The 26,466-nt window shown below is 43.7% G+C and overlaps 1 long non-coding RNA gene across 2 annotated transcripts; it reads left to right on the top strand.

Moving 5' to 3' along the window:
• The first annotated feature begins 1,383 nt into the window (after positions 1–1,383).
• On the top strand, positions 1,384–25,679 carry LOC127696612 (uncharacterized). 2 transcript variants are annotated; one of them, XR_007980282.1, is made up of 6 exons: positions 1,384–1,740; positions 15,784–15,907; positions 16,009–16,138; positions 18,316–18,395; positions 24,304–24,693; positions 24,818–25,679. It is a non-coding gene; the product is annotated as an uncharacterized LOC127696612 (long non-coding RNA). The 2 variants fall into 2 exon arrangements; XR_007980281.1 differs by having other exon boundaries at positions 24,304–25,679.
• Positions 25,680–26,466: the final 787 nt, after the last annotated feature.

Here is a 26,466-nt window from a genome sequence, read left to right as displayed (position 1 = left end):
TGCAGGCCAGGAAGAGGAAACGGACTGTGACAGAAGTGGGAGAAGCTCAAAAGCTCCTCGGTGAGGGACTTTTCTGAGGGCAGTGCCTGGAACCGGTTTTCAGTGTGGGTTGCGCAATCTCCTTTGGACCTGTCTCCCCGGGTCAGGAGAATGGGATGGCTAAGTGTCCTGAAGGGACTTTGGTGCCTATGATCATACACTGGGAACCATAATGGCAAGACCGACAGAGGTTTGGGTGATTTTAGGTAACAGCCCTCGTAAGCACCAGGTAGTCCTGGGCTTAGAACAGCGTGCTAAGCTATTGGCAATCCCTTGAGTGGTGCAGACACTGTATCCCACACACACTCGCTGAAGGAATGGTGGGGTCACAGTCTCCCACTGCAGTAGCTGGAAGGCAAACACTCTGCTGCTATTTCAGACCTTGGCGCTCAGCACAACGACATCACCACCGTCCTGTTCCCAGCGCTTAATGTAAGTCTAGATAGGTGATCTTCATGGTGTCACCTATTGCCGGGATGAGTCCTCTTCTGGTCAATTGTCTTTCAGGAGAGTGGTTGTGAGGAAGTAGTCAGGGCTCAAATCTCTTCCCAAGCCTGAGGGAGGAAAGAGGTAAAGGAGAGAAAATGAAGAGAAAAATGAAGTCTCTTGGATAGAATGACAAGATGTCTAGGAGGTGGCAATTCCCAGCAGGACTCGCCTGGAGTTGGTTGGAAGAGTGACTGTGGCTCCTTCCATCCGTGGGTCTGTCTTTCTCAGCACACTGGCTGAGATACCGTTCCTGGGCAGAGCTTCTCCTAGGAGGCGAGTCTGGGTCTTTTCATTTAAGCCGTGTTCATGGGGGAAAGGCAACTTTGATACCATCGCAACTGGTCAGAGATCGGTACATTTCATAGACCTTGAAGCGTGCACATGGCTTCCACCCCGGCGTTATTCCTAGATATTTTATCTTGCACCAGAGCAGGTACAAGAGGAGTCAGCTAGAAGGGTCTTGGGAGGTCCTCAGCCCAGCAGAGAACAGGAACCAACAACAACAAAAAAAATCTGGAACTGATGCTTCTGGATCTTTCTCAAGTGGCCTGCTTTTCCCTGTGGATGAGCTACAGGGTCCCTGCAATAACCCTTCCCTTCCCTCCTGTCCCCTGTATGGTCACCTTCGTGATGGCTAGATATTCCCTCTGTGGCCACCATTAGAAAGTTCAATGAGGTGAGCTTTTAAGAAAGACTGGTATTTAAAAACAGGAACTTGAAAAATACATTAACAGGGGAAGTGGGCGATTATTTGTCTTTACTATATATAGGAGAGAGTCAGTTTATAACAGAATTATTTTTATATGCTGTTTTTGCCTGAGCAGCCAGCCCGTCTCCCGATGCCAGTACGCAACTGATTTTTATAGCATTGCCTCCCCACCATAGGGCCAGTCATCAACTGTTCCAGACCCTTCTTGCTATTTGTGGCTGTTCCTGGTGCCTGGGAAGGAGCTCACTGCCCACCGAGGTTCAGCGGGTTCTCCTTGGGCTGGCTGCATGCAGCCTGCAGTAGAAAGGGAATTTGCAGCTGCACCTAAAAGGTGCATCTTCCCAAGGTGCACTGCTTAAGCCAACAAGTCTTCCTCCCCTGGAAGTGACTGATAGTCAGAGAGCCAGGAGAGCGTTTCCTCCACACCTGATCCGATCCTTTGGCTGGAATCATCCGTGTGCAGTTGGAGACAGCCCGAGTATGTTCCTAAAGTACCTGTGAATGTGAGTCCTCTCTGTGATTCGAAGAACAGCAAAATGTGATGTTTGACCAGTATCTGTGATTCCAGGAAGAGAGTGCTCTTGGTATTCCTGCCATCTGGCTTTCTGCCTCTCAAACGGGCTGGCTTATTTGGCTTTGGTGGCGTTCTAAGTCTGTATCTAAAGGGAGTTATTTTAAAATGAAGCTTATGTCTCTGAGGATTGTAAGGGTTCAGCTGCTCAGTCAGGGGAGCAGGTTTCTAGACTTGGCGCCCGCAATGTCTGGCCAGCCTCATTCCCAGCAAGTCACCGCCGCAAGTCACCACCACGCCCAGCATCCAGCATGCTCAAAAATGTAGCCTGTGCATTTGTCTCTGCAGTCTCGGCTCACACTGTGAGAGCGGTCAGGATGTCTTTGTCCCGTGTCCAGGTCACCAAACCCTTAGAGAAGATCAAAACTGTCTTCTCTTTACCTAGAGAAGATAACAGATGTGTATTCAATGGATGGATGGATGGATAACTCTCTAGAACCCCAGCTGATCTATTGCATTTGGGGAACTTTACTGAGTGCCTCTTCCATACCAGACTTTCTTTTAGATACATGGTGTGTATCAAAGCTGACCAAAATAACCAAAGCCAAAAACAAACCAAAAAACCCCTCTTTCCTTACTTGTAGAGAGATTACATTTTAGCAGGGAAAAATAGATAAGCAATACGCAAATTATATATGCATATATACAATATGATATGTACACTTGATATATACATATATGTACGTATACATGATGTTTCAGGGAAAAGCCAGGAAAAAGAGGGACTGGATGTGTGGAGATCCGGGAAGGTTGAACAATGAAATAGAGTGGTCAGGGCTAGCGCCAGTTCAGCGTATTTGACCCGTGACTTTACCAGACCATTTCCTCTGGCTCTATCATTTTTGCTTATATGTGTATATGTAAACACACACAAGTCATATATAAGCCATAGCAGCATCCAGAAGTGGCTTCCATGCTGGCTCAGCATCTAAGGCATAGTAAGTGTTCAATAAAAAGTAGCAGCTGGGGTCAGAGAGATGGTCTATCAGGTAAGAACACTCGCTGCTTTTGAAGAGTTCCAAGACTCAAGAAGGTTGGTTCATCCTCAATGGACTATCCTTAATGTCAGCTTCGTGGGATACCAGGCCCTTCCAGCCTCCAGGAGAACTGGCATACTCCCCACCCGCCTCTGTCACACACACACATGCATACACACATGCACACACAATAAAGTAAATATAAACAAATGAAAGAAAAAGAAATACATTTGAAAAGTAGCCAGGTGGGTGAATGTTTAATAATTGATTTGTTAAAAAGGATTATTCCCCTCACCTTATAGAAATAATAACTGTTCCACTGGTCTATTTTACATGTACATGGTCTGAGATAGAATTTCTGGTGTGACCATGACCAAAAGCAGCTTGAGAAGGAAAGGGTTGATTTTATCTTACACTTCCAGGTAACAGTTTATCCCTGAGAGAAGAGGTCGGGGCAGGAACTTGGAGGCAGGAGCTGAAGTAGAGGCCATGGAAGAGTCCTGCGTGCTCCTCTTGGTTTACCCAGCCTGCTTTCTTATACCATCCAGGACTATCCACCAAGGGGTGGCACTGCTCTCTGTAGATGGGACCTCACACCAACCATTAATTGAGAAAAGGCCCCTCAGGCTCCCCCACAGGTCAGTTGAGGTTCCCTCCTCCTGGATGACTCTGGCCTAGTCAAACTGACATAAAAGTAGTCAGCACACATGCACAACTTGCCTGCCCCACCTCAGGTAGCAAATGCCTTTGAGTACTTAATGAAGGGAATTCACCCTCGAGTTAGGCATCAGGGCTTAGCTGGGCCAGTTATGAATAGCGTATTGTTAAGCACGGAGCTCCTGTCCCTAAAGGAGCAGCTTTTCCTAAACAGCACAGATTCTTCCAGCCTGGCTAAACGTGCTTTGGACATTGTTTCTGCTTCATGGGTCTGTTCAATGCTTGGTTCCTCTAAGGTGCTGATGTCCTTTACCAAAAGTGATGCTGTATTGACCTACAGCCTCACAGTGGGGCTTGAGCAGGTAAATCCCTGCTCAGGAAGGAGATCAGATGGGAGCTTGAGGTGCAAGAGTCTGGACACTGGTTGCTCTGTTTGGAGGGGAGAGCACATGGCCTCTCTATACTCTTTGGCTCCCTAGCATGGGACACAGTCAGCCTTGTCTATTGAGAAACTTAGAGGAACCTCTCTACATTTTGTATCAAATAGCCTCTGCTTCTCAGTCCTTCCCATAGGCAGGTTACCTCACTTAAGTCTATTTTCCAGTATCTTGCCTGAACTCCCACATCAGTTGTAGGCAGTGGTGGTCACTGTCTGCTTACTGGACACAAGGACACAAACACTTCAAGGGCCCAAGGCGACCACAGTTGCCAGGATGATAAATGGCGAAGTCAGAGCTTAGATCCAGGGCTTTTTGGTTCCAAAAGTAGGAATTTAACCACTAAAGGGGAGAGATTTTTCTTTTTTTCTGGAAAAACGATACACCGTTCAAGGGAATAATTATGAAGACTTCAGGATGTGTGAGTGTAGGACGAGGTATATTCCTTTATAATTCAAGATCCGGTGACGACAAAGAAAGGACAAAGGTCCAGCTCACACGCGAGCGGCAGTGGGTGAAGCTATGCAGGAGTATAAACAGTCACTGAAAGATGGGACAAACTCAGAGAAGCTTGGGTGTGTCAAGATGACAGAGGGGTTTCTTCCTCTTTCCATTTCCCCTTCCTTTTCTATTTCCTTTATTTTTCTTCTCCTGCCTTGTCCTCTCCATACTGTTCCCTTTAAACTTTTGAATTCTGTGTCTCTATGAGAGTGTGCGCCTGTGGGTACAGTTGCTGCTGATGGCCAGCAGAGGGTGTTGGATTCCTGTAGGCTGGGAACTGAACTTAGATCCTCTGCAAGAGCAGCATGGACTCTTAACCACTGAGCCATTTCTCTTTCCCTTCCCCCAGGTGACTCCGGGACAGGCTACCCTTGAGTTCTTCATCTTTCTGCCTCAGCCTCCTGAGTGCTGGGATTACAAAGGTGTAACACCATGGCTGGGTGAAGTTGTCTTGGCTATTGTTGTTACAGATTTGTGATTCATGCTTGTCAGATGAGACTTCTTCCTAAGGGTATAAAGCATACCCAACTTAGTTTTAAAGTGTGTCAGATTAAATCAAGACTTGGTAAATAAACCAGTGTACTCTATGCTGAGGCAGGGGACTTAGGTGCAGAAGTTCAGTCCTTTCTGATTCAATCTCTGGTTCCCTTTAAGCTACCCAAGGGTGTGTAAGGGACCCAGCAGATTGAGGACAAATGTGCCTCTTCTCCATTCAACCCAAAGGGAAACGGAACTAGGTTCAGGGTGACATTCTAGAAGCTACAGAAGTATTTGGGCTCCTCATTCTGTGACGTTGGACTTTGAAAAGACTTAAAATGTAGGATTGTGTCCAGACCTTTTGAGATTAATCATTTTCTACTTGGACTAGGGAACTTTAATCATACTGTGTTTCCCTAGCTCATGTGGCCTTAAGGACACTTTGAGCACACATTTGTCCATAGTTTTCATTAGAAGGAGAACTATTAAAACATAGAATGTGGTCTTCATGGTGTGGCTGCCGTTGCACCTGTGCCTCATTTTCTTGAGTTTCTGAGCATCACGGCAAGCTTGTGAGCCTGTTGGATTTTCCTTTCCACCTGCCCTTTCTTTGGCCCCATCCCTGTTCTCCCTCAAGCCCTGACCACACCCACCAATGCAAACACATCATCATGTCTGTCCTTCCCCCCCTTCCCCCCCCACCATGCTTTTATGCCCACAACCAGCTCATAGCAAGATTATAGTGGCGCCCACAACCAGCTCATAGCAAGATTATAGTGGCGCCCACAACCAGCTCATAGCAAGACTATAGTGGCGTCTTTGACACCTCCAACACTTTCCACCAAATTCATTTCTTGAGTTAATACCTGTTCAAGCAAACAATTGGCTTTTAAACTGAGATTGATGGGCCCTCTCCATTCCAGTGAGATCCTTTGTTTTTTTTTAGCTTATCTTCTATTTCTATCTCTGGTTCTGGAATCAATGGGTCTTCTGAACATAGTGGCCAAATAAATCTCACCCCCCCCCATATGATAGATTTACTCTTGTGCCTTAAGATTTCAAGTTCCCCACACCTAGAAAGTTTCTCATCTTACTCATAGGTGGATCTTAGCATTTGATTTGTGTGTTTAATTTGGAGTTCTTTGAAACCTGAGATACTAGAAAGAGACCATTGGTGAGTGGGCGTGGGGGGATGGAATCTTAAGGGAGTGGAGATAATGGAAGATAATAGAATACAAATGATGTGAAAGGAAGAGAGAATGGGGGGTGGGGGAAGAATGCTAACACTAAGCATGTTTGGAATATGGAAGCCTACTACTTTAGATATATATGTACATATACATATATACATGTATGTATATATACATATAATTGAAATATAAATTTAATTGGAATTACTTTGCATAGGAAATAATTATCTTCCCAGAAGCCATAGATTGAAAAGAGAAAACCAGTGATAGGTGTAGTATGGGATACCTTTTCAAGTTGTTGGTCATAGGCTCCTGAAGACTCCTCAAACAATATAGATTATCACCACTGCTCCTAGTTGCCCACCAGAACTTGATGGTAAGACTCTATTACTGAAGATAGCACATGCCTCAGTTTCTGCCTCCCGCTTCCTCCTTGAGCTCCTGCTCTGACTTCCTTCAGTGATGGGGTATGCTATAGAAATGTAAGTCAAATAAACCCTTTCTTCCCCAAGTTGCTTTTGATTATACTGTTTGTCACCATAACAGACAGGAAATTTGGACAGAGAGGAGAGGCAAACCTATCATTTTATCAGAGGCCAGGTCTCCTATGGTAGTTTGAGTGAGAAATGTCCCCCAAAGTTTCCCATATCTGAATGCATGTCCTCTCACTGGTAGACTATATGGGAAGTTTATGGAACCTTTGGGCATGGAGCCACGTTGGAAGAAGTAGTCCTTGGAGATAGGCTTTGAAGTTTATAGTCTTACTTCCTGGTCTGTCTGTCTGTCTGTCTCTCATGCACAGATAGAAGCTATCTCTAATTATTTTTTTTTAAAGATTTTTTATTTATTATTTGTAAGTACACTGTAGTTGTCTTCAGACACCCCAGAAGAGGGCATCTGATCTTATTACAGATGGTTGTGAGCCACCATGTGGTTGCTGGGATTTGAACCAGGACCTTTGGAAGAGCAATCGGTGCTCTTAACTGCTGAGCCATTTCTCCAGTCCCTATCTCTAATTCTTGATTACTGGAGTGGCCTCATTCTCCTCCTGTGGTGCCCTCCCTCACCACGGTGGCCTCTATCCCCCTGAAAATGTAAGCCCAAATCAACTCTCTCTTCTCTAAGTTGCTTTTGGTCATAGTGTTTGCTACAGCAGCAGAGATATGAGTGTCTCCTGTAACTGTCCACTTCTGAATGATGCTATTTTGTTAATGGGTGCTCTGCATGTATCACCTCCTTTGTTGAGACAGAGTCTTAATTTGTAGATCAGGTTGGCTTGGAACTCATTGTGTAGTCCAGGATAGCCTCAAACTCACAGACAACCTTCTGCTCAGTTTCCTGAGTGCAGGATTACAGACAGGAGCCATGCCAGCCAGCCAATCACCTCTTGAAATCCCTGCACCTCAACAGTACCACACTGTCAATTAATTTTCAACATGAGTTTTGAGGGTGCCACTCAAACAACCGCAGAGACCCAGAGAATAGACTTTCCCCAAACTACTCAATTGCAAAGATGCAGAAGTCTCATGTGAATTACATCTCTCTGTTTCCCAAAGCCATACTTGCTTTCATTGCACAGAGGGTTGGTGGCAACAGAACCTATTTAACTGCTCTCAGCAAGCTTAGATCATGGGTCTTGTTTGAGAAGAAACTAGAAATGATCACAATAACACCACTTAAAAACATCCTGTGGTGTATAACAATACGCCCTTGTTTCTTGTTCACCGTTCAAAGCCTGATTTAGGCTGAGTTCTTCTTGGCATAGCTGTATACTATGGACTGCATCCAGTCAGCTGCATGAGACTTCCACACTCATCGATCCAGTGTCCCTCCTGGGCATGCCCTTCTCTTGGCAATGGAAGAAATACAAATAGGACGAGTGGAAATACAGAACACTCAAGGCCTCTTCTTGGAAGCTGTTCCTTGTTTGGGCTGCCCACACTCTATGGGCTGACACAAGTTACAAGTCATCCAAGAGTCAGGACCACGGGGGGTATCAGGTATCTTCAGTGGGGGAAATGCACGGTCACATGGGGAGGTATGAGCAGTTGGTGCATGCTTAGAATGCAGGCGCTGTGCTGCTTTATGAACGGCTCATTGACCTCACCCCACCCCCACCCCACCCTGCACCCCTGCCACCCTATGAAGTTGGATTGCTGTCATCCCCTATTTTTCAATGAAATAATCTAGATTCAACATGGTTAGTCTTAAGGAAGTAAATGGATTATCAGGTGCAAACCTCAGTTCAGTTTAGCACCAAGGCCCATGTTTGTTACCTTGACTCAACTCCACTGGACGAGCTGAGAAATGGAGCACAAGAAGAGAGTCAGGCACGCTTTTTAGGCACCAGGGTTGACAGGGTAAGCACCAGGAGACACAACTGGGTGTATTTGCATGGAGCAAGAGGCAATGGCTCTGGAAACTATCAGTGAAAGCATGTGCTTCTTTTTGTGTCAAGGATTGATGCTTGTAAGAACTCTAAAGGAAAACCTACTTTCAGCATGTGGCCCTCAACATGGGTGGGTAACATTCAACCAGCCCCTCTGCCCCAAGTCTTGATCCATAGAGACGTTAATACTCAATGTGTTTATACCTCAAACTTTGATTTGAGTCCTACATGGATGATTGGGGTCTCTCTGCAAAAATGCCCATGAAATTCTGCTCCTCATTCATGCTGTTCAGATAAAGCCCGATATTTATTTGCCCTTATGTTGAGGTCTCCCTGAAGAATGATTCTTCCCAAAGGGCATCTCTCTCTCTCTCTCTCTCTCTCTCTCTCTCTCTCTCTCTCTCTCTCTCTGTGTGTGTGTGTGTGTGTGTGTGTGTGTGTGTGTGTCATCTCTGTGTGTAGTATACACTTGGGGATGCATCATGCAAGTGTGTATAGCAGGCAGAAGAGGATATCAGGTGTCCTGTTCCATCATTCTGAACATTATTTTCCCGACAGGGTCACATACTGCACCGAGCTTGGCTGGTGTCCAACAAACCCCAGTGGTTTTCCTATCTCTCTGCCCGGGCACAGCACTAAGGTTCCAGACATGTGTGGCACCCAGGATTTTATGTGGGTGCTGGGTTTCAGACCCAGGTCCTCATGCTTGAATAGAAAGTGGTCCTACTGCTGAGCCATCCGCCCCCCACCATAGTCACTTCTGAAGGTGATCCAGAAGGGAGTATGAACTCAGGGGGTGGGAGACAGGGGATGACCATGGCCCAGCAGACCCGATTTCTTTGATTAAAACTAGACTGTCAGATCAGGGAGAGTCATGAGGACAACCCCAGATTCCATCAAGGTATTTGACAGAGTCTTTCGTGATCGCTTTCAGAAAGCACTGAGAAACACAGGCTGATTTAGGATGAATAGATTGCTGTGTGGCTGGTTAGAGACTTGGGCTGTCATTAATCAGAAGTGCTCTCCCATCCAGAGGGAGGCTGCCAGCGTCAGGCAGTAGAACTGTGTCCTTTGCTGGACTTGCTTCCCCTGCACACCTTCCCACACCCTTCATTCTTTCCCTGCTCCTCTCTGTCTGAACAACTTGGATGAAGACATAGGGCATTAGTTTATGAAGTCGAGGTCTGGCATAAACAACAGGGGACTGGGCTACTTTTAAAAAGCTAGAGGGTCAATATTTAATAAACTATTGATTTCTATATGGACAGCACCTTACAAAGCCCACCTCTAGAAAGTGATCTTAAGTCTTTAAAGGGCTCTGTGCAGGAGGCCGGATCGATTATCTTCATTTTCAGAGAGGCTTAGCATTTCAGCAACTTCCCCACGGCCACTCGAGACTACATCGCAAAGCCCAGGTTTAGAATCCTTTTTAATTTTTCCTCCTGATTCCAAATCCTATCCCGTTTAAAATGGGCAGAAACATGGGATGTCACTCAGGTGGTAGAGTGTGTGCTTAACATGTACGAAGGAAGCCCTGGGTTCAATCCCCAGCACTGCATACCTGTAATCCCAGTGTTTGGGATGGACAGGCAAGGGAATCCTTGTCTTAACAGTACATTCCAGACAATCCTGGGCTCTTGAAAAAAATAAACAAAATAAACCAAAACAAACAAGAGAAAATAAATTGAAACAGATGATGATGATGATTATGGTCATATGATGATGATGATTGATGATGATGATGATGATGATGATCCACGCACAGATCTTTACTGGAGCTCCCTGCACCATGCTTACGAAGACATCCTCCTATCCAGACTGATGGCTACGGCTAGGGCTCATCTAGAAGGAGCAGAACAAGACTCTGACTTCGCACCCCCTTTCATAAATAAACCTATTCTTGGTCTAATTCAGGGAACCTGTAACACGGTAGGGAAGAAGCCCATGAGGTTAGAATTAGTCGAGTGTACTTGTGCAAGCCTTACCAAGCCTCAGTTTCTTTCTCTGCAAACGGAGAGGTGACTTGCACGCATTTTAGTGGGTAACCGTGAAGATTACATGGGTCCCCAGGGGAGACTAAGTCACCGTGGGTCTTCAGGGCCGCTAGAGCCCAGGCTACTGCACTGAGCGATGATTGCCAAGTTCTCGTCCATACTGGCACACCCTTCCATCCCTGTAAGAGCCGAGTCCTGGTGGAAGCCATCTTGAAGACCTGAATAGATATTGTTTATTCTGGTAGAAGGCCTTCCTTGCTCTGAGAGAATGACCTACACAGAGTGGTCATTCTTCTGCTACAGAGTATGGCAGAGCAGTGGTGATGGGGGGCCCACTAATACTTCATAATGTCATGTGGGTCACCAGGCAGGTGTGTGGATGGAATAACCCCCCTTCTGTCCTTCAGGTCTTGAACACTGGGGACCATGGAGAGGGCAGAGTGGAGGTGGGTACAGAGGTTATGGGGAGCAAGGGCCTTCCTGAGTCTCTCCGTGTTGGGCTTTGGCTTTTTCTGAGTCCCTCTAGCTTCCGGGTGGCACAAGGAAGCTACTGTTTGCCTAGACTTTGGTACTTTCTTCTGTTTGCTTTAATCCTTATCAGGACCAGGTGTTTCTCCTGGTTTTTGAAGTTTTCACCGGTACAAGTTAAGTCATTTGGCCCATAAAACCCTACTGTAAATAAGACACACAGTTTTACATATCATAAAAGTCAGAACGAATTACTTTCAAGGCAATGCATTTGAAACCGTATCCAAGGAATGAGCACTCACCTACGGGAAGAAAGAAACTCTTTTCAGCCACTAGATTACAGAGGTGACGAATTTCTTTTGTTCTGAAGCAGACGTTGGCTTCCCCAGTGCTGCAGCAAAGCATGCCGGTCAGCCAGCGCCAGCGCCTCTGTCCACAGACACCCAACCTTTCAGCTATGTTAATGGATACTGAGGCTGATGTCGGTCCTCTAGCCTTACATTCCAAACTTCCCCTTCCTGTCAATCACTCCTCACCCTCTCTTATGGATGCGCACCAGTTACCCAGCAGGACTCTCTGCACTCAGCCTGGGGCGCTGTTAGTCCTTCCTTCAGCTGACAAACCCTTCCACTCACAAAGCCAGTTCCATCCTCCTCTCCCTCCATTAATCTATTCTGGGTCCACCAGAATGGCACACTTATTTTTCAACCTTCCCCCTCCCCCCTTTTCTTTTTTTGATAGGTTTAAAGGCCGAATTAGTAGTCCATAAAGTATGTTTATTTTAATGTATAATAATACAATGATTTTCGGTAAAGAAACAGAAAGACAGTCATTACTGTGGCCCAGTCTTAAAATCTATCCATTGTCCCAGTCAAACACCTCACAGCCGTTTGCAATAGCCTCTCGGATCTACTTTTTGTCTGTGGAGAATGGTCTGTGCAGGGCGTGTCATAGGATGGTGGCCAATCGCTCTCTTCCCTGAGCTTGATGTGTGTGGCTCTAGGCAGGGCCGATTGATTGGAGGTGCTCCTTCTCTTTTGCTGCTGAATGAACTCAGTGTGTGGACTTCCGCCATACTGCATTCATCTCCCACCAGTTGCGGGATGTTTGGATTGCTTCCGCCTTTTGGCTATTGTGACTGGCATTTACCAGTATGACATTGTATGGATAAATTCTGTTTTCTACAGGAATTCACCTAGGAGTGGATTTGGTGAGCAAAATTCCCCTTACCAGTACTTTTAAGAATGGCATGATTGGGGCTGGAGAGATGGCTCAGCAGTTAAGAGCACTGACTGCTTTTCCAGAGTTTTCAATTCCCAGCAACCATATGGTGGCTTACAACCATCTGTAATGGGATCTGGTGCCTTCTTCTGATGAGTCTGAAGAGAGCAATGGTGGACTCATATGCATAAAATAAATAAATAAATCTTTAAAAAGAAAATTGGCATGATTGACCACGTGTTTTGGAACATTTACAAGGTCAGGAATTACAGTCCAGTTGTGAAATCTTCACTGTTGTAGGATGTTTATTACATATCTGACTATACTATTGTCTCTATCATTTTGACTCTGTGAAGATTATTTGTCGGTTAAGAGAAAGGACTCCTGACTGCAGTTCTTAGCGCTGAACATGGGCTTCATGTACGCTAGGCAAGCAAGCCCCCTGCCATGGAGCTACGTCCCAGACCTCTCTTCGTTTTTGATTCTGAGTCCAGGTCTTCCAAAGGAACACCCTGGACTTATGATCCCCTTGCATCAGCCATCACAGTGGATAGAGTTATAGGCCTGCACTACCAGACCCAGCAGCATTTTAAAATTATGTTTTAGGGGCTAGAGTGATGGACCAGCAGTTAGGAATATGAGTCATATGCTTTTCAGAGGACCCAAGTTCCAGCCCATGTTGTGGAGCTCACAACCAACTGATAATTCCATAACAATCTATCGCCCACCATAAATAACTGCACTCATGCACACATACACATGAATGTATGTATGTGTATATATATACCCAAACAAATCCTTAAAATTTCTTTTTAAATTATGTTTCAAATGTCCCACTTAAAAAAATAAAACATCACACAGAATAACTACTCAACTTGAAATCATGAAAAGTTGGTTTGATGTTCTAACCCCAAATCTCTGTGACTTATTTTTCTCTTCTTTTCAACACTCTCCTCACCTCGGCCTCTGATTTTGTAAATCAATACAGCTTCTATTCCAGGAGAAAGAATTCTTCCTGGAAGAAGAGGGCAATCGGGGTGGAGACTCCAGAATTCCTTTTGGGTCAGCTGGTGATCTCTGAGGCTTTAATCTCTTGCACAGTATAAAATGTAAAACACAGTCAAAATATTAGTGCTATCCTAGTCATTGGAATCATCAATAATAGGAGGGACCTAGTACTCCAGAGAATCAAACAGCTAAAATGTTAACATTTAGGGTCAATACATTTATAATATTGTATAGTGGGGTTTTTTTTTGTTTTGTTTTGTTTTTTAACATTTGGATGTAAGAATGTCTTTCAACACCTCATGCTTTACAACCGCCATTAGCCATTTCCAGTGCTTCTGATACCTTCCCAATCTCATACTCAGAGTGCTCTTGGGTAAAGATCGAGTTCACTTGTGGTGGGTGTTGGATGTCCTGGGTACCACAGTCAGGCTGTGGGGTCGGTGACAGTAACTGGGACTAGGGTTGTCTGGTCATTGCTTGGAACAGCAGTGTGGACAGTTTAGCCACGGAAGAGGGAAGGAGTCTGACGGGGGTCAGGCCTGTGGCCGTATGTTCTGAGTTACTGACTTAAGAGACCTAAGTGAAGGAGGCTCAGCTTGCGACATACACCTTCTGCATCCCTGGGTGGTACGCACCTGACTCCTGATTGCTTTCTGGTCACCCTGGCTTCTTCTAAGCCGTTCTTAACTTGGAGTTCCCTATATGGAAGCCATACGGGCTTGAAGCCATCCCTTGCCTTCATGGGACATTTATTTCCAACTTCTTTCCTAAATATTCTTTGTAAACATTATTTTATGTGCGTGAGTGCTTTGCCTACATGTATGTACCCACAGAAGCCAGACAAGGGTGTTGGGTCCCCCAAAACTGGAGTTAAAGATGGCGTAGGTTACCATATGGATGCTGAGAATCAAATCTAGGTCCCTGGGAAGGAAGTTCTTGCTCTGAGTTGCTGTACCATCTCACCAGCCCCGTTCTCCCAACTTTCAAAATAGCATCTGTAGAACCCGTCAGCGTGGTCATGACTGAAGTTGGATGAAACAGTTTTGGCTGGAGCCACGTTGTCAGTCTATCACTCAGGTCCGTGGACGAGCGGCACCATGAATATAGGATACTATTATGACAAGGAAGTTAAAAGCACAGGAAATGAAAACAATATAGCAGCCTGTTCTGAAAATTCCAAGCAGGAATGACTTCAGAGGCGTTAGGGTCTGTTTCTAAAAGCATAGGTTGTCCAAGCAGAAAACAATCCGTGCAGAAACCCAGAGCTGCCACGCCCAGTAAGCAGCCTGCCAGGGAAGGGTAGGAGGAAGCCTTGGACTCTTCCCCGGAGTGAGCTTTTGCTGGAGAGATGAAGGCCGTGGATGGTGCAGAGGCTGGGCTTGGCTCCCGGAATCCCAGTTCAGCTGAGGGTTAGTTAGACTCTGTAAAAAGGTTTCCTTCTCCTTGCTTCCTCTTACCAGTTGCTGGTTTAGCACATGTTGTGATGGTATTTATTTTTGACTTGATGGTAACTGTTTCAGGAAGTCTGAGGATGTGAACAAGATTGAGAACTGTAGAAAGTTACAGGCAACATGGCAACCAGGCATGTTCTTAGGGTTATATGATGTGCTATACGAAAGAGGCCGTAGGGGTCCCATCAAAAACAAACAAACAGACAAAACAAAACAAAGGCTGAAATGGTTTACAAAACAATAACAGAATCAAGAGAGTCTAAATAATGGTCCGTGTAGGAGGAGCACCTTGGAATTTTAGAAGCATTAGCTATACACAGCAATGTATAGCTGTAATGGAGTAGAGTTAAGCAGAAGCCAGGCATTTTTTGAAGGAGTTTATAGTCAGTATATTGGTTTGCTGGTTAGTTTTGTCATTGGCTTGACACAATCTAGATAAGAGTTGCAAAATCAGTCTGGCTAGTGGGCACTATCTTGATTGCTAATGGATGTAGATGGGGCCAAACTTCTTCCCGAAGTAAGAGGTCCTGTACTGCAGAGGAAAACTAGATAAACATGAACCTGTGAGCAAACCAGAGAATGAGCTAGAAAGCAGCGTTCCTCCATGGAGGAACTGCCTCAAGCTCCTGCCCTGAGCTCCTGCCCTGACGTCCCTGGATGATGGACTGGGATCTCCGAGATGAAATTAGCTCTTTTTCTTCCCCAATGTTTATTCTAGTCAGAGTGTTTCATCAAACAACAAGAAATCAATCTAGAACAATTAGTTATCTTTTTTTTCAGTTGCCATGACAAAATATCTGAGAAAAGCAACTTAAAGAAGAGTTTGGGTTCACGGTTTAAAGAGACACAGTCACTGCAGTGGGGAGGGTGTGGCGGGATCATGAGGTATCTGGTCGCAGTGAATCCTTGGGCAACAGATGATTGATAGTGTTCAGTTTACTTTCTCTTGGCTTCCCTTTAATTAGAATTGTTCCTTGAGAATTTTATATACAAATACATCAAATATATTGGGTTTGTTGTTGGTTTTTGTTTTGTTATTTATTTATTTATCTATTTATTCTGAGACTCTTGCTTAGGATAGGTCTTCTCAATTAAACCTCTTGAAAACAGAAACACCTAGAGGTATGTCTCCTTGTTGCTCCTAAATCCTGTCAAACTGATAATTCAATTCACTCAAATGAATCACATTTACCCCATCTCTGCAGAACATCAGCTACCCAGCTCTAAAACCTGTTCTATAGACTGAGATTTCCTTGGCTGTTGAGGAAACCAAGACCCACTGAGGAGCTGGAATTTGCGGAGGATAGGCTACAGCAGTACATATCAGAGGTAGGATGTCAACCTACTCAGTTCTTTCCTTCCTAGCCTCCTTCTTCCACACACAGAAGAGATATGACTCTCAACTGACTCTATTCTGGTGTGCTCTGCAGGGACGTCCTAGGCATGGATGGGAAGCCTGGGCCCCAAAGGAACTACAAAGATGAGATTGGAGTGAGAAGCTATGCCTATTGCTTTCTATTGCTGAAGCAAATACGTGAGAGAGAACTCATAGAGAGAAAGGTTTGTTTAGGTATACAGTTTGGGAGATTTCAGTCATGACTGGTTGACTATGAGGTCAATCACGGTGGTGTCTGATGGGAAAAAAGACATCCACCCCACCGATGGATTCAAACAAGAGACGTAGGTCCTTTGCTCCTCTTCAAGGCCCACAATAACCAGTTTACACCTCTCCATCCTCTTTCAACATCACCATGTTGGGGGACAAAGCCTTTAACACAGAAGCTCTCAACCTGTGGGGTGTGACCCCATTGGGGTCAAGTGATCCTTTCACAAGGGTGGACTAAGGCCATCAGAAACCACAGATCATTACACTGTGATCCATAACAGTAGCAAAATCACAGTTATGTAGCAACATTGCAGCGCAAGGAAGATTAAGAACCTCTCTCTGCCCTAACACGCAGGCTAGCAGATGGTCAAGTGTTGTTTTGTTTTTAACTTTTTAACAATGATTCACTAAAGTAAACTCTTCCTCAAACAAAAAGTGTAAGAAAGAGGAAGGAAATCCAAGCTCGGCTAGAACTTGAATGATCAGAAGTTTCAAAATTTCCCTGAATTGGGAACCTAGTCATCACAGAAAGTCTCCTCTTGCCCTGAGTCTGGGGACTGTCAGAATTGAGAAACTGTGGGCTTACAGTTAAATCTTAGACATTGCAAGTATTTAAAAGTGAAGGGTAAGAGCTGCAACTTGGTAGGAGAAGGGGAAAGTTCCGTTTTAGAAGGGGACTTTGGAGATGGACCAGTGGTGTGAGGTCCATCATGATGGGCATAGTCAAAGGATCTTTTCCTCCAGTGGGTTGCTAGAAGTATTTTAGGCCCACAAGACCAGATCTGTGACTGGAAAAGAAATTTTATTTTGCATGATGGTGTTTTGTTTTGTTTTTGTTTTTGTTTTTGTTTTTCATTGTTTCTAAAAACTGCTGGTGAAAAATTGATAGCAAAAGCACTGGGTATGGGGCCAGGATGAGGGTCTGGTCCTTCCAACAGTCATTGGAAGGAACCTTTAGGGAACTCTCAAATGCCTGCAAGGCAGTGTGTAGAGGGCTGGAAGCAGTGTGATGAACAGGAGCCACATGGTCTCTTAGATGAGGCTGCTACCTACCCATTGTGGCTGGGCAATGGTATATGAGATTTCAACAGTATCTAGTAACTTCCTGTATGCCTACAATGTTGCTTTTCTTAGGGTTTCTATAGCTACAATGAAACACCATGACCAAAAAGCAAGTTGGGTCGGAAAGGATTTATTTGACTTACACTTCCATATTGCTGTTCATCCTGGAAGGAAGTCAGGACAGGAACTCAAGCAGGGTAGGAACCTGGATGCAGGAGCTTATACAGAAACTATGGAGGGGTACTTCTTTCTAGCTTGCTTCTCATGGCTTGCTAGGCTTACTTTCTTATAGAATGCAAGACCTCCAGCCCAGGGAATGGAAGCACCCACAATAGTCCTCTCCTATCAATAACTAATTAAGAAAATGTCCTACTGTCAAATCTTAAGGCTGCATTTTCTCAAATGAGGTTCCCTCCTTTCAGCTAACTGTAGTTTCTGTGTCAAGTTGGCATAAGACGAGGAAGCACATTACTCTTTAGTTTTTCTACAATATTAGGCAGAGTGTTTGGGCCTTCTTTGTATGTTTCTCCAAGAATGTCATGTTATGTGCAAATGCCTTGGACTTAGTTAGCAATGATTGAGTTTATATGACATGTCTTAGTAACTTTTCTATTATGATATAACACCATGATCAGGCAATTAAGAAAGTTTATGGTTCCAGAGGGTTAGAACCCATTAGCATCATGGTGGGGACAGAGCATGGCAGCAGGCAGGCAGGCATGGCGCTGGTACAGTAGCCGCCTTGTGTTTTTCAAAGGGGCCTTGGTTTCTAGTGTGTGTTTCAGCTTCATACAATGGGAAGACTTGTCTATCTTTCTATTGTGTATGAGATTTATCTGAGACTGAGCTAATATATTTACTTTGTTAGAAGATTTTAAATTGTGAATTTAATTTTAGCATCTTTCATAAATTTGCAATTTTCCTGTTTTTGTTTTTGATAACATTTTAGTATTTTAGATTTTCTAAGAATCTTTCTGCTTTCAATTTGGTCAGTATAAATCTATTTATAGCAACCTGGTTTGTTTGTTTTTGCTTTATTTATTTATTTATTTATTTATTTATTTGTCAGTGATGAGAGGCTGATTTTAGGGGAAGGAAACACACACATGCAGTGAGTATATAAAGAGGAAGATCATCTACAAGGTGAAGGTAAGGAATCGGGAGGCTAAAGCCCCACACCATGTCATTTTAATATTCATATAACTATAGTTATATTCCTCCATTCACACATAATGTCTATTTAAAAGCATTATTGCTCTTTCTCTCTTAATCGGGATTGCCAGAGGCTAGTCAGGTCTACATGACTTCAAACAATAACTTGAAATTTATGCATCCTGTCCATTGTATATGTATATTTACACTGATTAATTTTTGCCCTGATATTATTTCCTCTTCTTTGGAGGAAGTTTATTTATAGTTTCCCCTAATGCTGACAGTGCTGGTCTCTGAGGTCTCAGATCTGTGTGGGGCATTCCTAATTCTTCCTATGTTACTGAGACCTGGCTTTAAAACTCTTGTCAAAACAGAAGTTCCGTGACACCAAGGCGTGGCTCAAGCCCCAAGAGCAACAGGGCTTAGCCATCTGAGCTCTAGCTTTTCTTCCATAGTTGGCCTAAGGACAGGCCTCCCTTTCCCACTAGCTTGGTGACACACTACACAGATGATTTTTGAAATGTGTCATTGACGGCAGGAGAGATGCCCTGTCACCGTGTCCCACTGGATTGCAAGACACATCAGCCAGTTACTCTGGCTGCCTCCCCGTCTTTGCCTTCCCAGGTCTCACCTGCATTTTGCTTCCAGGCCTTTGGATTCACATCTCATGCCAGTATCTGTGTATCTTCTTAACGTGGCTTTGCAGACTCTGGGTTGTGCCTCTAAACCTCAAGAACTCTTTCTGTTGTTAGTGCTGATGGCTCCTTTATGACTGTCCAGGCCTGCACATCTGCTCACTCAGCAGAGAGGCTTTCAGGAAGAAAGATGGGACTAAACCAAAACTCACTACATGTGGCCAGAACAGAGATGCTCTGACATCATCACACACACACACAAACATATACACACACAAACATACACACACACAAACACACACACACACACGCACACACACACGCGCACACACACACACATCACACAGGTCCTGGCCTACTCCAGCTTTATGAGGCTGACTTCTCACTGACAATGAGACAAAATGTTCACTGACCATCTTTGCCTTTGTCTCCAACTTAAAATGTAAATAATAAAAATATTACTTTGTAAAAAAGTTCACATATGATTTTTCATAGATATTAATATTTCCCATAGTTTTATTTTTCCTGTTCCTTTTGTTTGTTCCTCTTTCCCTGTTGTTGGACTCTGTCATGTTTATAGCCTGGAATATTATTCTGACAAATTTTCATTCATAAATGTAACCATGCAAATGAAGATGTGACCTTATTAACTCTACAAAAATGTTCATTTTATACATACTTGTATATTTTATTCAACAATACTTTATGGAAGTCTCTCAAAGCCAACAGATAAAGCTATTCTTCATTATTCCAATGGCTGTACAAAACTTTTGTTGAATACAGACATTGGACCATTTGCCCATTGATGGTCATTCTTTCACATTTTATCTTTACAAACAAGGCTACAATCCATATCCTTGCAAACAGTCCTCCTCCAGTGCTGTTATTAATGTTCATAGGATGTTCCCCAGAGCAGACTAGACATCAGAGGGTAGACAGTGCTTACTGGATTTTAACAGCACTGTCAGACTGCTCTTCACAAAGGCCATGGTGATTGTGTTTTTACCATCAGTGAATGAGAAGTCCCCTCTGCTGAGGAATCTGAGTCACTTAATATTCAGTTTAAATGGGTGTTTTGTTCTGTTTTGGCAGGTGACATGAGTCAGATGATACTCCTATCGTGATAAAAATTTGCATTTTCTGGTCATAATTAAATTATTTTGCTGTTTGGATGAGCTCTCTACTGAACTATTTGTTCTCTTGGTTGTATTGGATAGGCTTTTCTTCTTACTCGTTCTCTTTGGAAAATTTGATGTTTTTTTTTTCTTTTTTACATTGTAGATAGTGATGTTTGGTTTATTATTTATATTATAAATTTTATTCTTAGTCTATTTTAATTTTAAATTTAATGTTTTATTTCTCAAAATCACACACACACACACACACATGCATGTGCAAACACACACATAAAATGTATCATATTCTCCCATTATTGTCTGTCTTAGTTAGGGTTTTACAGCTGTGAACAGGCACTATGACCAAAGCAATTCTTATAAGGACAACATTTAATTGGTGCTGGCTTGAAGGTTCAGAGGTTCAGTCCATTATCATCAAGGCAGGAAGCATGTCAGCATCCCGGCAGGCATGGTGCAGGAGGAACTGAGGGTTCTACATCTTCTTCATCTGAAGACTGTTAGGAGAAGACTGGCTTTCAGGCAGCTAGGATGAAGGTCTTAAAGCTCATGCCTACAGTGATACACCTACTCCAACAAGGTCACACCTCCTAATAGTTGCCACTCCCTTGACCAAGCATATACAAACCATCATATTCCACTTCCTGGCCCCCATAGGCTTGTTCAAACACATAAGTCTACAGGGGCCATAACCTAGCCATAGCATAATAAAAAAGTATATTTAATCCAACTTTCAAAGTCACCTTAGTCCCTAGCAGTCTCAACAATGTTAAAAATCCAAAGTTCAAAGTCTCTTCTGAGATTCATCCAATCACTTAACTGTAATCCCCAAAGCAAGACAAGAAACCAGCTGGGCGAACTCCAAACTCTGCATCTCTGTGTCTGATCTCAAAGCACTCTTCAGATCTCCAACTCCTTTTATATCTTTGTTGACAGCAACAAACTTGTTTCTCCTGGGCTGGTTCTACTCCCTGTTAGAAGCTTTCTTCAGCAGATAGCCCATGGCTTTGGCATCTCTAACATCTTGGGGTCACCAAGGCAAAAGGAAGGAATTGAGGCGTAGTGACAAAACATTGGGCCAAAGCAAGATGGAAACCAAACAAGGCAAACTCCTGATTCCTGTAGCTCCATGCCTGATGTCAAAGGGCTTAGATGGCTCTGCCCTTCCAGGTGTCTGTAACACACTTCTGTCTCTTAGGATGGTTCCACTCCTTCTCTACAGTTCTTCTTGGTAGACATTTCATGACGCTGGCGCCTCTAACACTTCATGGTCTCCAACTCAACTCAGGCTTTCCTTTCAGAACTTAATGCAATGGCCCCTCAGGACCTCTCAGGGCCTTCATGTAGGGACTGCCATGCTACACACTGCCTGGCCTCAGCCGCTCTCCTTAATCAAGGTATAATATTTCACGACTCTTTCTTCATGCATCCCATACAAGTCTAGAGCCAGATTCACATGGACAATAGTGCCCTGTCTTCCTGCCCACCTGGGGTGGACCCTGGCTTCCTACATCTGCCAAGGAGCTTCCTTTGCCGTTGTTATTCAGGAGCAGACCTTGTCCTTTCACAAATTAGAAGCCTAGCTGGTTGGGGTTGTGCCCCAGTGGTACCACTTTTCCTTTACCTAACTGCAAATGTGGCCTCTCTTTTAGTACAAGCCTTGCCCTTTCCTTTTCAAACTGTACATTAGTATTTCTCTCTACATCACTTGCTCATTTTCATTGTAGACCTGAATAAGAGTGGTTATTACTATCAACACATTAGAGCTAATTTTAGTGTGGTGGTTTAGGAAGTGTGTCACTGTGAGAGGGTGGGCTTTGAGACTATCTTACTAGCCATATGGGAGCTATTCTTCTCCTGGCTCCATTCAGAACAAGATGTAGAGCCCTCAGATCCTTCTACAGCACCATGCCTGCCTAGAAATTGCCATGCTTCCTGCCTTGATGATAATGGACCAAACCTCTGAACATGTAAGCCAGCCCCAAATAAATAGTGTACTTTTTAAGAGTTGCCTAGGTCATGGTGTCTCTTCACACCAAACGGAAGGCCTAATTAAGACAATTAGGCTGTCTTGAAATCTGTCCTATCAAAGAGTTTAGTCCACAACTTTTAAATTTAGCCTCAGGAAAGTTCTTAGGTCATGGGCAGAAAGCAGCCATAGTCTTTGCCAAAACGTTAAAAGATAGTCTTTAGTCAGGTTGCTAATATTGTTTCCTCTGAAGTCTTTTGAGCAGGTCTTCCACAATCGACCTAGCTTTCATCAATTGCCTTCCAGGCATCTACTAAGATACCTGGTAAGCCCAGCTAGCTTAGGGTTTTACTGCTGTGAACAGACTCCATGACCAAGACAACTTTTATAAGGACAGCACTTAATTAGGGCTGGCTTACAGGTTCAGAGGTTCAGTCCATTATCATCAAGGCAGGAGCATGGCAACATCCAGATAGTCATGGTGCAGGAGGAGCTGAGAGTTCTACATCTTCATCTGAGGGCTGTTAGGAGAAAGCTGACATCTAGGCAGCTAGGATGAAGGTCTTAAAGTCCACACCCAATGTGACACACCTACTCCAAGGCCACACCTCCTAATAGTGCCACTCCCTTGACCAAACATATACAAACTGTCATACCAGCTTACATTATTTTATTTAATTGTTTTTCTATCCCACATTAAAAAACAAAACAAACAAAACAACAACAACAACAACAACACACACACACACACACACACACACACACTTACCAGTCAGGTTCCTCACAGCAATAACCCCCTTTCTAGTGCTAAACCAACTTCTGTGTTAGTTTTCAATTGCTGTGATCAAACAACATGACCAAAACAATATTTAAAAGAAGGAGTCTAATTTGACTTATGGTTTCAGAGGTTTAGCACCCATCAAGATGGAGGACATAATGGCAAGCAGTGGGCATGTTGACTGGGAGCAGCTGAGAGCTCACATTTCAACTCTTAGCAGAGCTTAATGGGCTATTTCCGGTGAGAGCTTGGGAGATATTAACGCTGAGAGACTTGTGAGGTTTCAGGGAGGAGCAAGTGTTAATTAAGAACCAGGACAAGAATCATTTGTGTTTTCAAGTATTTGTGGTTGCTCATCAGCTGTGCTAAAGAACCAGCTGTAAAGAACAAGGGATCAGAAATTCTGAAGTGAAACTTTTTATGCTTCATTGGAGCAGTGAATGCTGGTTAGCTGAGAAATTAATTGTGATTAATAAGAGGTCAGTATCTTTGATGTGGAATCTTTTGGGAACCATGTCTTCAAGGCCAACACATAGATGCTTTGGTTCGGGATGACTAAGGCTGCATCTCTTACACAAGATGACTCTTGTGTAAGAGTCATCTATATGGTACTTATTTTAAAGGCATGAAAGATGGAATTCTGATAGAGTCATAGAGAGGGACTGAGGCTTGGCACCGTGTGACAGGGGCAGAGTCCCTAAAAAGAGCCTGGGAGAAGCCATTGGTGAATGTCAGTCAGTCGCAGTGGAGATTTCAGGATGTTGGAGGCGCCAGGACCTTGGGATATCTACCAAAGACAATGAAAAATGTTTAGTATAACAAACCTGAACACATAAGACTCTGTGTGTGCTGTGAATAGGAGAGTTGGAGAACTAGGGCTGTGCAAGCCCTGTGGAGTCCAGAAGATCATGAGTGAGTCCATGATCATGAACACTGAACTGCAATACAGGATTTGCATTTATATTGGTGGATCTTGGTTTTACTTTGATGTGATTGTTCATATACCCTGGTTCTTCCTTTTCGGAATGAAAACATATTTAATTTACTTTTGATTTAACAAGAACTCACAACTAGTACTTTGAATTCTTAAAAATACCTAGTGCTTCTAACATGTTGAAAAATATAAAGTCTGTGGAATGCTTAAAAGTTGGGCTATGTTTTATACTTTAATATTAATATGAAATTATGATAAGAAAAAGGAAAGGTTATGACTAAAAATTATATACTTGTATGTCAATTGACAAGGGGTAGAGTGTCCAATTAGCACTGTCAACTTGACATAGCCTAGAATCACCTGGGGTGGGGGGAATAGTCTCAATTGAGTATATTTATCAGGTTGGTCTGTGAATGGGATTGTCTGTGAGGGATTTTCTTTCTTTTTTTTTTTAAGATTTATTCATCTATTATATGTAAGTACACTGCAGCTGTCTTCAGACACACCAGAAGAGGGCATCAGATCTCATTACAGATGGTTGTGAGCCACCAAGTGGTTGCTAGGATTTGAACTCATGACCTCTGGAAGAACAATCAGTGCTCTTAAACACTGAGCCATCTCTCCAGCCCGTGAGAAATCTTCTTGATTGTCTTAGTTATTACAGGAGGGCCCAGCATAATGTGAGCATTGCATCTCCTGGGGTATGTCTTCCTGGGCTATATATAAAGCTAGCTAAGAATGAACTGATGAGTGGGCGAGAAAGAGCCAGCAAGCAGTGTTTCTCTACGACTCTTACTTCAAGTTCTGTCCCTGACTTCCCTCAAAAATGGATTGTGACCTGGAAGGGTAAGTGAAACAAACTCGTTCATCGAGAAGTTGCTTTTGATCAGAATGTTTAGTCATAGCAACAGAATAAAAATAGACCACATAGATTCTTGGAATCTGAACTCAAGTCTTTGTGTTTGCACAGCAAACATTTTAACCACTGAGCCAACTCTCTGATCCTGTTTGCTGGTGGTCTTGATGGCAGAAACCAACAACACTTGAAGGAAGAATTGGGAAGGAAAGAGAGACAAGAAACTGAGACCCCCTGAAGTTGACCCGCCATCTGCACAGGGTGCCTGTGCTCCTGACATACCCAGGAGGCTCTTGGAGTTTGCTCAAGATTAAGAGGAGCTCTTTGTCATGACTATGATCTGCCGTGCCAACTCTCAGACAGGTGGCAGTACTTAGTCATCCACACCCACAGTTGAACACCACCAAAGTGAACCCTAATGTGAACAATGAATTTTGGATGATAACAACGTGTCATGGTAGGCTTATTAATTGTGATAAAAGGCCCACTCTGACAGCAGATGTTGATAATGGGGAGACAGGGACAGGCATGGAGATATGGGAGACAACATTGCCTTGACTGAAAAGTGTTCTTCGAAACACCCACTACCATCCAAACCCAGCAGCACCTGAGATCCCCCTTCTGTTGGGGTGTTCAGTTTACTAAGAGGTTTAAGAAGTTTTACTGTTTTTTTCCTTTAGTGGAGTCAACAGAATTTCAAGAGGGGGGCTGAATTCAAATGGATACATCTTAAGAGTCATCTCATCTTGATAAACTGGTAAGATAGCACATCTGGACAGACAGACTATGGAAGCCTACGAGACCTATGGGAATAAATGGCGAAGTCAAAACACCTAGGTTCTAAACTCATCTCTGACATCCTTACCAGCCGTGTGACAACTTTACACGTGTCACTCTACTTCCCTGGATGATGATTTCTTCACCTGAATGTGGGAATATTAAAAAAAAATATATTGTGTTCAGTTCACAGGTTTGTTTGGAGGATTTGAGTTCATTGTCTGGCACACGGAACATTTTTAGCAAATGTTTGATATAACTCTGTGTGTATATGTGTGTGTGTGTGTGTGTGTGTGTGTGTGTGTGTGTGTGAGAGAGAGAGAGAGAGAGAGAGAGAGAGCGCTGGCTCCCATCTGCCACCTGAAGCAGAGTCTGCATGTATACTTGGGAGCAATGATTGTGTTGAAACATTTATTTGTTGGCAAGATTTTACTCTACTACAAATGGACGAGCCAAAATGTTTTGGAAAGGCCCATGCTTTCTGCTTAGTTCCTCCAATAGTCATTCAACCCCTATTCAGTGCCAGGGACTAGGCTAGACCACAAGAACTAGGCTTGGCGCCCTCCCCCTCCCCCTACTTTTTAAAAGACAGGTTGTGACCTGGGTGGGCCTCAACTTTGTTACAGGGCAAAGAATGACTTTAAACTTCTGATCCTCCTAACTCTACCAACCAAATGCTCAGATTACAGGTGTGTGCCACAATGCCTCATTTATGAGGTTCAGGGAATCGAACCAAGGATATAATGGATGCCAGGAAAGTGCTCTATACGTCCGCAGCCCCTCCTCCCTTCTTTTGGGTTGTGAGCCTAACCTTTAATGGCTGAGTCTTCTCTCCAGCCCTCTCCTTCCCTCTTTTAAAAATGTGGTCCTTCCCATATGTTTTGAGGTCTGGAAATAAAGGTAATTTTTTAGGTTTTGTTTTATTTTGTTGTTTTTAAAGAAAAAAAGAGTATTTCCCAGCCGTGTCCACCACACTCAAGCTGTTT

Source organism: Apodemus sylvaticus, chromosome 11, assembly GCF_947179515.1.
Source record: "Apodemus sylvaticus chromosome 11, mApoSyl1.1, whole genome shotgun sequence".
NCBI lineage: Eukaryota > Metazoa > Chordata > Mammalia > Rodentia > Muridae > Apodemus > Apodemus sylvaticus.
Note: the sequence above shows the minus strand (reverse complement) of the source record. Positions and strands in the feature narration are given on the sequence as shown.